Genomic DNA, 12,963 nt, shown 5'->3' on the forward strand with positions numbered 1-12,963 from the left:
AACTCTGTCATATTCCATGAGCTACACACCAGCCCTGCAGTAGTTGTGTATCAGTGGCTCTACTGAGTCACAGTGGTGTGTGGTCGCGCCATTGAGGAGGAGGTTGAGCAGATGAGGTTATTTGGCACAATAGAGGAATCGCACAGCCCCGGGTCCAGCCCAATCGTAATGGTCCCCAAGCCTGGTGGCACATTCAGGTTCTGCAAATGATAACCAATGCCTCACTGAAGTCTTCCAGTCTGACAACTAGCCCATGCCCTGAGTGGGTGAGCTCATACAGAGATTAGGTAAGTCGTGGTATATTTCCAAATTAGACAAAACAAAAGCTTTTTTGGCAAGTCCCTCTGTCCCCCTCTGGTAAACAGAAAACAGCCTTTGTCAACTCCCTCCACCTTATGGTCCTTCCCATTGACCTCCATAGTGGACATTATCCCCCCATTGTTATGCTGCCATCTACAGGACAACATAGTCATCCAATGGGAGGGCTGGCACACCTGCTGTGCCTCGGGTGTGCTACAGGCTTTATGCATGTGTATTTTAAATATATTGTACCTACCTCTACTACTTTCTCTGGCAGCGCATTCCAGATATGCACCCGTGCTCCGTGTGGAAAAGCTGCCCCTCAGGACCCTTTCAAATCTGCCACGGGGCCTAGGTGAGTGGCACCCTCTCCCATTCCATGTCCGTCCCCCCGTCCCCCCCCCCCCCCACGAGGAATGGGCCCAAGGGGTCCACTTGGTCTAGTTATTTTATAACCCTCTGTAAGATCACCTCTCAACTGCTGTTCTCCAGTGCTAAACATTCATCTTCAAGCACTGTACTCATTATTATGTGTTAATTCCACCACTGTATAATGTTCTTGAACTTTGCAAATTGACGACAAATAATGAAAATATACGTGGAGGAAGGAACTGCCGATGCTGTTAGGCCGAAGATAAACACAAAATGCTGGAGTAACTCAGCGGGACAGGCAGCATCTCTGGAAAGAAGGAATGGGTGAGGTTTTGGGTCGAGACCCTTCTTCAGACTGAGAGTCAGGGGAGAGGGAGCCTAGAGTCTAGGGAGCGGTATGAATATTGATTTTTCTAACTTCAAGTAACCCTTGCTTTCTCTCTCTCTCTCTCTCCGTTCCTCCCCATCCTAGTTTTCCAACTAGTTTCACTGTCCTGATTAATTTTGCTGAATTGATGCCTCCTTGTCACCTTCCCCTCGGCTGACAATGAACCATTCTACAATTCACAATCGTCTACTTTGATCTGTCATTTTCACACCCTACCTTTCCATATCTCTAGGCTCACTCTCCCCAACTCTCAAACTGAAGAAGGGTCTTGACCCGGAACGTCACCCATTCCTCCTCTACAGAGATGCTGCCTATCCAGCTGAATCCAGCTGAGTTACTAAAGCATTTTGGTTCTATCTTCAGTGATAATAAATGTCCAGGTCAGGAAGGGGTGTGTGACTTGGAGGTACCGTTGGTGTGGTAGTTGCCAAGCACCTGCTGTCTTTGTTCTTTGACGTCATGGGGCCAATCTTTGGAAAGTGAACCAAAATTCACACACGTGACCAGACGTCATAGAAACATAGAGACATAGAAACATAGAAAATAGGTGCAGGAGTAGGCCATTCGGCCCTTCGAGCCTGCACCGCCATTCAATATGATCATGGCTGATCATCCAGCTCAGTAGCCTGTACCTGCCTTCTCTCCATACCCCCTGACCCCTTTAGCCACAAGGGCCACATCTAACTCCCTCTTAAATATAGCCAATTAACTGGCCTCAACTACCTTCTGTGGCAGAGAATTCCACAGACTCACCACTCTCTGTGTGAAGAAATGTTTTGTCATCTCGGTCCTAAAAGACTTCCCCCTTATCCTTAAGCTGTGACCCTGGTTCTGGACTCCCCCAACATCGGGAACAATCTTCCCGCATCTAGCCTCTCCAACCCCTTAAGAATTTTATATGTTTTATATGTTTTATAGTCTTCTAAATTCCAGCGAGTACAAGCCCAGTCTATCCAGTCTTTCCTCATATGCAAGTCCCGCCATCCCAGGGATCAATCTGGTGAACCTTCTCTGTACTCCCTCTAAGGCAAGAATGTCTTTCCTCAGGTTAGGAGACCAAAACTGCACACAATACTCCAGGTGCGGTCGCACCAAGGCCCTGTACAACTGCAGCAGAACCTCCCTGCTCCTAAACTCAAATCCTCTTGCTATGAATGCCAACATACCATTCGCTTTCTTCACTGCCTGCTGCACCTGCATGCTTGCTTTCAATGACTGGTGCACCATGACACCCAGGTCACGTTGCATCTCCCCTTCTCCCAATCGGTCACCATTCAGGTAATACTCTGCTTTCCTGTTCTTGCCGCCAAAGTGGATAACCTCACATTTATCCACATTATATTGCATCTGCCATGCATTTGCCCACTCGCCTAATCTATCCAAGTCACTCTGCAGCCTCCTAGCATCCTCCTCGCAGCTAACACTGCCACCCAGCTTCGTGTCATCCGCAAACTTAGAGATGTTGCATTCAATTCCCTCGTCCAAAACATCACATAAAGTAATCCATTAAAAAATTCTTATAAGAGATTAATCTTATTCATTGCTATTTTCCTAACTACAGAACTATAATGCATGTCTTTTTTTAAATTCACAGTTTATAAGATAAAACTGAGTTATGAAAAAAATGCTTCCGTGAGGTCACACACATGACCAGTCATATTTGACCTCTAACCCTAAATAAACATTGTCAGCATAACATATAAAAATTTCACTTGATAAACTTCGATATCTATAAGTCATAAATACAGTACAAAACAATATTCCTGTAATGCTTTCAGAATTAGAAGAGATGTATTCCACAATTTTTCATATTTTTGGTCACACACTTGACTAAGAATGGGCCCATGGTGGTTACAGGCTTGGAAGGTTCTGTGAAATTTAAACCATCTAACGATCGTATCCCAGTTTCTTGAAAAACATCTTGGCAGAATTGGGCAGATTGTCAAGATATTCATTGGACAGTAATGAACCAACTTCCCAAGTGTGCTTAAGAATAGCCTCGGTGTAGAGATAGAATGGATGATAAGCCTTCACCATCAAAACAGCCTGAAACCAGTAGGCAACTTTGAATTTCACTCATGTATATTTCAACAGAGAAATCCCAAAGCTGCTTTCAGTGAGCCAACTTGTCTCCACAGTCCATGCTATTTTGACACTGTGGTCAAGGGAAATCAATAATTTCTTGAAACTTTCAGGAACTTGGATGTGATTCTCCCTGTAATGCACCATGAAAATCTTTGGTTTAGTTGCATGAGTTATCATTGATTTTTTATTGACATCATACTTCATTATTAATATCTAACAACACACTACGCTTAGCTATCGGACTGAACCTAAAATAAATACATTTTATGTAGGTGGATTATAGTTTCTGCAGATAAATATTTCAAAACATCACACGTGAGCAATCGTGTGTATCCATTGAACTTTTTATACCATTGTTGTGGAAAAGATCTCAGATAACAGATCAGTCAGCATGTCCAAAGCATTGTGTGGAATGCAGAGTGGATACTGAATCTCACAAAGGGTGTCAATTTGCCAACTGATTGGGGCGATGCGCTGAGAGTTAATTAGAGGTAGAGATAAAAGGAGGAAAATGATCAGCAGGGTTGGATGTTGGCCAGGGCAGTCGTTAATAGGTGTGGGAGAGAAACTCACTGAGGTCAGTCAGGAGATTAGAGAGATGAGGTGGGAGTAATAAACTTGTGTTGGATAAAGGGGTTTGTGGGTGCACCATGCTTAGATTTTGAGAAGGCATTTGATAAAGAGCCACCTCAAAGGTTTGGAAAGAAAATAAAGCTCACGGTGCAGACGTCAACAGGCTGGCTAAGAAAACTGGTTGGTCTTCTTGCGTATGGCGTGCACAGCCTAAAGTTGTAGGTCAAGGGTAGACATCCAGGTCAGGGCAGCATCAGTTGCTGGGTGGATGGCCTTGATGCCACCAGGGAAAAGCCTCGGTGAGCAGTCATTCACGATGTGTGGGATGGTCTGGTCTGGTCTGGATATCCGCAGTCGCAAGTAGGGCTGTCTGTCATCCTCCACTTGTGCAGGTGATGGGCTGTTCTTGCATGGAGGGTGCGGATCCTGTTCAGGGTTACACAATAGTTTGCACAATCTAATAGAATTGGTCGGTGAGCAGCAGAGAGTGGGCACAAAAGGGGCATTTCCCGATGGGCAAGATGTAGATGTACCACTGGGATGCAACCTAGTCCTCAACTTTCTAGACTTTAAGTAAATGCCTTGGGAAAAGTCACTAAATTATCATTGCAACATTTTGCTGATAACTTAAAATAACAAAGGTAAATTATAAAGAGGACAAAAGGAGAAAGTAAAGGGATATAAACAAGTTCATTAAGAAGGTAAAAATCTCGCAAATAGAGTAAAGTGTTGGAAGATGTGAAATTGTCTGATGTGGTGGAAAAAGTAAAAAGGTATATTATCTAATTGGGGAGAGAGTCCAGAATTTTAATTTGCAGAAAGATCTGAGTTTCTGGTAAGACTAGTGTGCAGGTACAAGAAATAATTGGGAAACTTAACCAAATGCTATCATTTATTTCTATGGAAATTGAAAACAACATTTGGAAGAAACGCTTTAGTTGTTTATGGCAATACAAATAATATATCTGGTGTATTGTGAACAATCTAATCTCTTTATTTAAAGACGCATGTAAAAGCATTGGAAGTTTTCAGAAAAAGTTTGCTGGAGGGCGGCATGGTGGCGCTGTGGTAGAGTTGCTGCCTTGCAGTGCTTATAGAACCAGAGACCTGGCTTTGATCCTGGTGCTGTCTGTAAGGAGTTTGTACATTCTCCCCGTGACCTCGTGGGTTTTCTCCAGGTGCTCCAGTTTCCACCCACACTCCAAAGACGTGGGTCTTCCATTGGCTTGGTGTAAATGTAAGTTTTCCCTAGTGTGTGTAGAAAAGTGGGGATCGCTGGTTGATGCAGACCCGGTGGGCCAAAGGGCCTGTTTCCGCGCTCTATCTCTAAACTCAACTAAACTAAAACTGATATTCAGAATGAGCAAATTATCTCAGGTTGGGAGGTTGGATAGAAACATAGAAACATAGAAAATAGGTGCAGGAGTAGGCCATTCGGCCCTTCGAGCCTGCACTGCCATTCAATATGATCATGGCTGATCATCCAACTCAGTATCCTGTACCTGCCTTCTCTCCATACCCATTGATCCCTTTAGCCACAAGGGCCACATCTAACTCCCTCTTAAATATAGCCAATGAACTGGCCTCAACTACCTTCTGTGGCAGAGAATTCCACAGACTCACCACTCTCTGTGTGAAGAAATGTTTTCTCATCTCGGTCCTAAAAGACTTCCCCCTTATCCTTAAGCTGTGACCCCCGGTTCTGGACTTCCCCAACATCTGGAACAATCTTCCCGCATCTAACCTCTCCAACCCCTTAAGAATTTTAAATGTTTCAATAAGATCCCCCCTCAGTCTTCTAAATTCCAGCGAGGATCTACTGCAGTTTAGTAGTGTGACTGTTTGAGAGATGACATGATTGAATCATGTAATCCCTCAGGATCTTGCATAGGTTAAGTTGGAGAAGGTGTTTTCTCATATAGGTAAATATACAACTTGGGGTCACTGTTTAAAAATAAGTTGTCACCCATTTAAGATGAGATGGATTTACTTCTTCCACAGGGTCTTGACTCTTTGGAAAACTCCTCCTAAAATGACAAGAGAATCAGAGTCTTTAAATAGTTTTAAGATTAAGATAAAGATGGTGATGGCCTGTCATAGATGATGATAGCATCGTTGTGCAGTCTCGTGTCTTGTGGGACCGAGTGTGGCTCAGGGGACCAATGCATGAGCAACACACACGGGAGCAGTGGGAGCACATGGAGGCCGCTGTGGGAGAATTTAGGGCTGTAGCCTTCCTCCGCTCTCTGGCTGTAACGTGTCGGCTTCAGCGATTGTCCTCAAAGCTGCTGACCGTCTTCTTCATAACTGCGGGGATAGAAGGACCGAATTTAGAATTGAAATTCTAGTCAAATCAGCCACAACCTTATTGAATGGCAGAACAGGCCATTGGCTCACTCCTACCCCTGATAATATGTTTGTGTTTTCTTATGCTCATGAGCTAGTTGCCTCAAGCACTGACAGCAGACTAGAAATATCTGGTGGTCTTATATATAATGTCAAAAAAGATCGCAGCACATCCTCGGGCACCGTGTACCCAAACACATCCTGCAGTACTGTGTACCCAAACACATCCTGCAGTACTGTGTACCCAAACACATCCTGCAGTACCGTGTACCCAAACACATCCTGCAGTACCGTGTACCCAAACACATCCTGCAGTACTGTGTACCCAAACACATCCTGGAGTACCGTGTACCCAAACACATCCTGCAGTACTGTGTACCCAAACACATCCTGGAGTACCGTGTACCCAAACACATCCTGCAGTACTGTGTACCCAAACACATCCTGCAGTACTGTGTACCCAAACACATCCTGCAGTACTGTGTACCCAAACACATCCTGCAGTACTGTGTACCCAAACACATTTTTAGAGATACAGCGCAGAAACTGGCCCTTCGGCCCACCAGGCCCGCGCCGCCCAGCGATCCCCGCAAACTAACACTATTTTATCCTACACCCACTAGGGACAATTTTTACATTTACCAAGCCAATTAACCCACATACCTGTACGTCTTTGGAGTGTGGGAGGAAACCGAAGATCTCGGAGAAAACCCACGCAGGTCACGGGGAGAACGTACAAAATCCGTACAGACGGCACCCGTAGTCAGGATCGAACCTGAGTCTCCGGCACCGCATTCGCTGTAAGGCAGCAACTCTACCGCTGCGCCACCGTGACATCCCAGATTACGGTGTACCCAACCGCACCCTGGGGTACTGTGTACCCAAACACACCCTAAGGTACTGTGTACCCAAACACATCCTTGGGAACAGTGTACCCAACCACACCCTAGGGTACTGTGTACCCAAACACATCCTAGGGTACTGTGCACCCAAACACATCCTTGGGAACAGTATACCCAAACACATCCCAGGGTATTGTGTACCCAAACACATCCTAGGGTACTATGTACCCAAACACATCCCAGGGTATTGTGTACCCAAACACATCCTAGGGTACTGTGTACCCAAACATATCCCAGGGTACTGTGTACCCAAACACATCCTAGGTACCGTGTACCCAAACACATCCTAGGTATCGTGTACCCAAACACATCCCAGGGCATTATGTACACAAACATATCTACCAGTCAGATGTTTGATAAAACCAATCACATGATGCCCCAAAACATTGCATAATGTGAAAGAATTTCTATGTCATTAGGTGTAAAAATGACAAAAGCATTTTTTTCTTACAAATATATTTTATAGTATTTTCCAACCTCTATTTTGCCTGTTTGAAGGTGTTGAGATGTTGGGTTAAAGTTTGTCCATTTTTCTTCCCAGTTGTTTTCTTTGAAAAGTTTTCAACCAGCTCAGCTCAGCTCAGTTGATGACATCAATTTAGCAGGACGATTAGAATCGATTGAGAAGCCTTTAAACTGACCTTGAATGGCAACCAAAGTTGGAAAAGAGTAAATCAAAAACATTTTGCAGAGAAATTAAAATCAGAAATGCAACAATTTTAGTGCAAGTGAGTGTGTCAAGACACAGTGCATTCAGAAAGTATTCAGACCCCTTCACTTTTTCCACATTTTGTTACGTTACAGCCTTATTTTAAAATGGATTAAATTCATTTTTTTAATCATCAATCTACACACAATACCCCATAATAAAAAAGCGAAAACAGGTGTTTAGAAATTTGTGCAAAGTAATTAAAAAGAAATAACTGAAATATCACATTTACATGAGTATTCAGACCCTTTACTCAGTACTTTGTTGAGGCAGCTTTGACAGCAATTACAGCCTCAAGTCTTTTGGGTATAACGCTACAAGCTTGGCACACCTGTATTTGGGTAATTTCTCCCATTCTTCTCTGCAGATCCTCTCAAGCTCTGTCAGGTTGGATGGGGAGCGTCGATGCACAGCTATTTTCAGGTCCCTCCAGAGATGATCGATCAGGTTCAAGTCCGGGCTCTGGCTGGGCCACTCAAGGACATTCACAGACTTGTCACGAAGCCACTCCTGTGTTATCTTGGCTGTGTGCTTAGGGTCGTTGTCCAGTTGGAAGGTAAACCTCCACCCCAGTCTGAGGTCCAGAATGCTCTGGAGCAGGTTTTCATCAAGGATCTCTCTGTACTTTGCTCCGTTCATCTTTCCCTCGATCCTGACTAGTCTCCCAGTTCCTGCCGCTGAAAAACATTCCCATAGCATGATGCTGCCATCACCATGCTTCACCGTAGGTATGGTATTGGCCAGGTGATGAGCGGTGCCGCTTGGCATTATGGTCAAAGAGTTCAATCTTGTTTTCATAAGACCAGAGAATCTTGTTTCTCATAGTCTGATGGTCCTTTAGGTGCCTTTTGGCAAACTCCAAGCAGGCTGAGGAGTGGCTTCTGTCTGGCCACTCTACCATAAAGGCCTGATTGGTGGAGTGCTACAGATATAGCTGTCCTTCTGGAAGGTTCTCCCATCTTCACAGAGGAACTCTGGAGCTCTGTCAGAGTGACCATCGGGTTCTTGGTCACCTCCCTGACCAAGGCCCTTCTCCCCCGATTGCTCAGTTTGGTCGGGTGGCCAGCTCTATGAAGAGTCCTGGTAGTTCCAAAGTTCTTCCATTTAAGAATGACTGGGGCCACTGTGCTCTTCGGGACCTGCAATGCTGCAGAAATTGTTTTATACCCTTCCCCAGATCTGTGTCTCGACACAATACTGTCCCGGAGGTCTACGGACAATTCCTTCGTCTTCATGGCTTGGTTTTTGCTCTGACAAGCACTGTCAACTGTGGGACCTTATATGGATAGGTGTGTGCCTTTCCAAATTATGTCCAATTATTTAATTTACCACTGGTGGACTCTAATCAAGTTGTAGAAACATCTCGAGGATAATCAATGGAAGCAGGATGAACATTAGATTGATGATAAAAAAAATGAATTTAATCCATTTTAAAATAAGGCTTTAACGTAGCAAAATGTGGAAAAAGTGAAGGTGTCTGAATACTTTCTGAATGCACTGTAAGTATAGACCTGACAACTTGTTGGCCGGTGTGGGCAAGTTGGGCCTGTTTCCACACTGTCTATGTAAGGCCTTTAATAGGCTCTCATTGTCCCCACTGATTATTGGCCAAAGAACTTGCTTCCATGGCTCCATGTAACAGTAAAATTACATACTCTCTCATCAGCAGCAAGACTGTAGTTTGTTTATTGAACACCTCTACCGCCCGTAAAGCTGATGTCTCACAGCTCCATTGACCCAAGATCACTCCTGACCTTCATTGCTATCCATGTGGCACGGTAGCGCAGCGGTAGAGTTGCTGCTTTACAGCGAATGCAGCGCCGGAGACTCAGGTTCGATCCTGACTACGGGTGCTGCACTGTAAGGAGTTTGTACGTTCTCCCCGTGACCTGCGTGGGTTTTCTCCGAGATCTTCGGTTTCCTCCCACACTCCAAAGACGTACAGGTATGTAGGTTAATTGGCTGGGTAAATGTAAAAATTGTCCCTAGTGGGTGTAGGATAGTGTTAATGTACGGGGATCACTGGGCGGCACGGACTTGGAGGGCCGAAAAGGCCTGTTTCCGGCTGTATATATATGATATGATATGGTATGTGCAGTCCATGTTTCCTACCACATTTTAAAGATGTGCAGAATGATAGGTTAGTAAAGGGCCTCTCCCACTTAGGTGATTTTAAGGCTACTGCCGGCGACTAGGCTGTTGCCGAACGTTTGCCGGGGTGTCGCGGGCACGATCGTGAGGAGTCTTCAATGAATCGTAGCGGATCTCGGCGTGTCGCGGAAAAAGTTTCCAGATAGAAATTTCTCGGCGACAGCTGGCTTGTCGCCAGGTATCGTAGCTTATTGCGGGCGCTGTCACATGCTGTCCCCAGGTTTGCTAGGTTGTCGCAGATGCATTTAGAAGCACGTAATATTAAATTAAGAAAAGGCATTTGAAGATACCAGAAGATAGTTTTGTTTAACCAATTTATTTACCGTCAGGACATTTGACAGGTAGATTGGAGGCGACAGTTTGACGGTCAGGTAAGCGTGGGAATTTCGCGATATTTCCGAAGACGGTGTAATCTCTTAGCCAGGTGCTAGTTTCACCAAAAAAAAGTAACTTGTATCGACCTGAATCGGCATTGTCGTGGTCATTGTCGTAGGGTGAAAGAAAATGTTGGTGATCTGCTTCGACTTTGACAGTCGCCAGCAGTCGCCTAAAAAATCGCTTAAGTGGGACAGGCCCTTTAGCCATTGTAAATTCCCCCCTAGTGTGAGGGTGAGTGGTAGAATCTGGTGTAAACTGATGAATGTGGGGAGATTAATGTAGAATTAATGTAGGATTTATGTTACTAAGAACCTTATCATATCATATCATATATATACAGCGCAGAAACAGGCCTTTTCGGCCCACCAAGTCCGCGCCGCCCAGCGATCCCCGCACATTAACACTATCCTACACCCACTAGAGACAATTTTTACATTTTACCCAGTCAATTAACCTACATACCTGTACGTCTTTGGAGTGTGGGAGGAAACCGAAGATCTCGGAGAAAACCCACGCAGGTCACGGGGAGAACGTACAAACTCCTTACAGTGGGCCTGTTTCCACGCTGTTTAATTCTGAGAACCTAACTGAGCAAAATGCCCATAGCTGCAGAGAACAGAGGAAAATTGCTTTTTACAAATTCCCTACTCAATTGTTATATTGTAAATGAGTTTGACATGTATTGTAGTTGTTCATATATTATGATTACAATAATAGCAATGGCTAATCAGCATCTTAGAAAACAATCATTCTTTCATCTTTATCATATGGTTGTGCCTCAGGGAAAACAAGAAAATATCATTCTCGAGCATGACACCTCCACTCTTTCTAATTCGTTTTTATAATTCCATGTAAACATAATAAAAAAAAGGTTTCAAAATAAATGTTTTCCATTTGTCTGACAGCAGACAGTAAATGATTTGGAGAGAGTGGTGTAGGAAGGAACGGCAGATGCTGGTTTAAACCGAAGATAGACACAAGAAGCTGGAGTAACTCAGCAGGGCAGGCAGCATCTCTGGAGAGAAGGAATGGGTGACGTTTCGAGTCAAGACCCTTCTTCAGACCTTCTTCGCTGGAGAGAGTGGCGACAGGTTTTTGTAGGCAATTGATGATGTCAGGAAGCAACCTGCAAAGGGGGGAAAAGCAAAGTAGTCTGGAAAATAATAAGATAAGTATGAAAGAACAGAAGGAAAATAATTAATCAAGAACATTTAAGGAACAGTTAGACAGGTACGTGGATAGGACAGGTTTGGAGGGATACGGGCCAAACACGGCAGGTGGGAGTAGTGTAGCTGGGACATGTTGACCAGTGTGGGCAAGTTGGGTCGGGGGGCTTGTTTCCACACTGTATCAACCTATGACTGAGAAAGTTTCTGTCTATATAAAGCCTTTAATTGCCTCTTGTCAAGTCTGCACTAATTGTGGGCCGAAGGACCTGCTTCCATGGCTCCATTACATGATGCTACAGGAAAATTACATACTCTCTCATCAGCAGCAAGACTGTAGTTTGCTTATTGAACCCCACTCTACAGTCCGTAAAGCTGATGTCTCACAGCTCCAATGGCCCAAGATCGATCCTGACCTTCATTGCTATCCATGCAGTCGGCATATTGTTCCTCTGTCTGTGTGGGTGTACCGAGGACTTTTGCCATCTGTGGAATGCTATGTGGAAACAAAGACCTATCTGCAAGCAGCAACTTCTCAAAAGGAGATTTGTTTTGGTGATGCTGATTAAGGAAGAAATGTGGGCACAACATGGTAGCAGATTCCATTGCTTTCTTTGAAGCAGTGCTTAAGCATCTTATGCATTCACTTGAACTGAGAAATAGGAGTTTGGTTTTGATGCATCTTTAGAATGGTAGCATGGCATTCCTCAGCTGTCAACCTAGAGTGTGTGCTCAAATCTCTGGAGAGTAAGTTGAATCGATGAATTTCCAACAGAAGGTAAATAAAACATTGTGCTACTTTTTATTGTAGATGCTGCAGCAATAGATTGACTTAACAAAAACTTTCAAGTTGGGCATTAGAAAAAAGAAACTTCATATTAAAAATCCTAATCTTAAAAAAGACTCCCCTGCTACCACCATTAAACATGATAAATATACTGGCTAGATCAATTGGAAACGTCAGCAGCATCAGGAATAGAATAGAATGGCTCCCCTGTGTACAGGCAGTGAATGCATTGCCTGATGTAGAACTGAGTCATGGGCATCAACTGGGCCTTAGCCCGGCACTTCTTCTATGCTTGGTCATTGAGCTCAATTAAGACAATCATGCAGATGCTGTCAATAGTTTTAGAGTCTCCCTCCTGAAGAAACAGACAAATTCTGCAGTTTTCTTTGCCCCTCACACCTATCTATTAATTTTCTTTGCACCTCACATCTAGCCACTTCCCTTGAAAATAAACTGTTGCATATAGAGGGCAGGCTCTTGATAATAATGTAAGATAGACACAAAATGCTGGAGTAACTCAGTGGGTCAGGCAGCATCTCTGGAGAGAAGGAAGGGGTGACGTTTCGGATCGAGACCCTTCTTCAGACCCTTCTTCTGAAGTCTGAAGAAGGGTCTCGACTCGAAACGTCACCCCTTCCTTCTCTCCAGTGATGCTGCCTGTCCCGCTGAGTTACTCCAGCATTTTGTGTCTATCTTCGGTTTAAACCAGCATCTGCAGTTCTTTCGTACACTCTTGATAATGTGGCTTGCTGTTTGACATTAGCACGTGCAGTCCACCAGACCCACACTGGCCTGGGCCAGATACA

This window comes from Rhinoraja longicauda, chromosome 7 (assembly GCF_053455715.1).
Source record: "Rhinoraja longicauda isolate Sanriku21f chromosome 7, sRhiLon1.1, whole genome shotgun sequence".
NCBI classification, from domain to species: domain Eukaryota; kingdom Metazoa; phylum Chordata; class Chondrichthyes; order Rajiformes; family Arhynchobatidae; genus Rhinoraja; species Rhinoraja longicauda.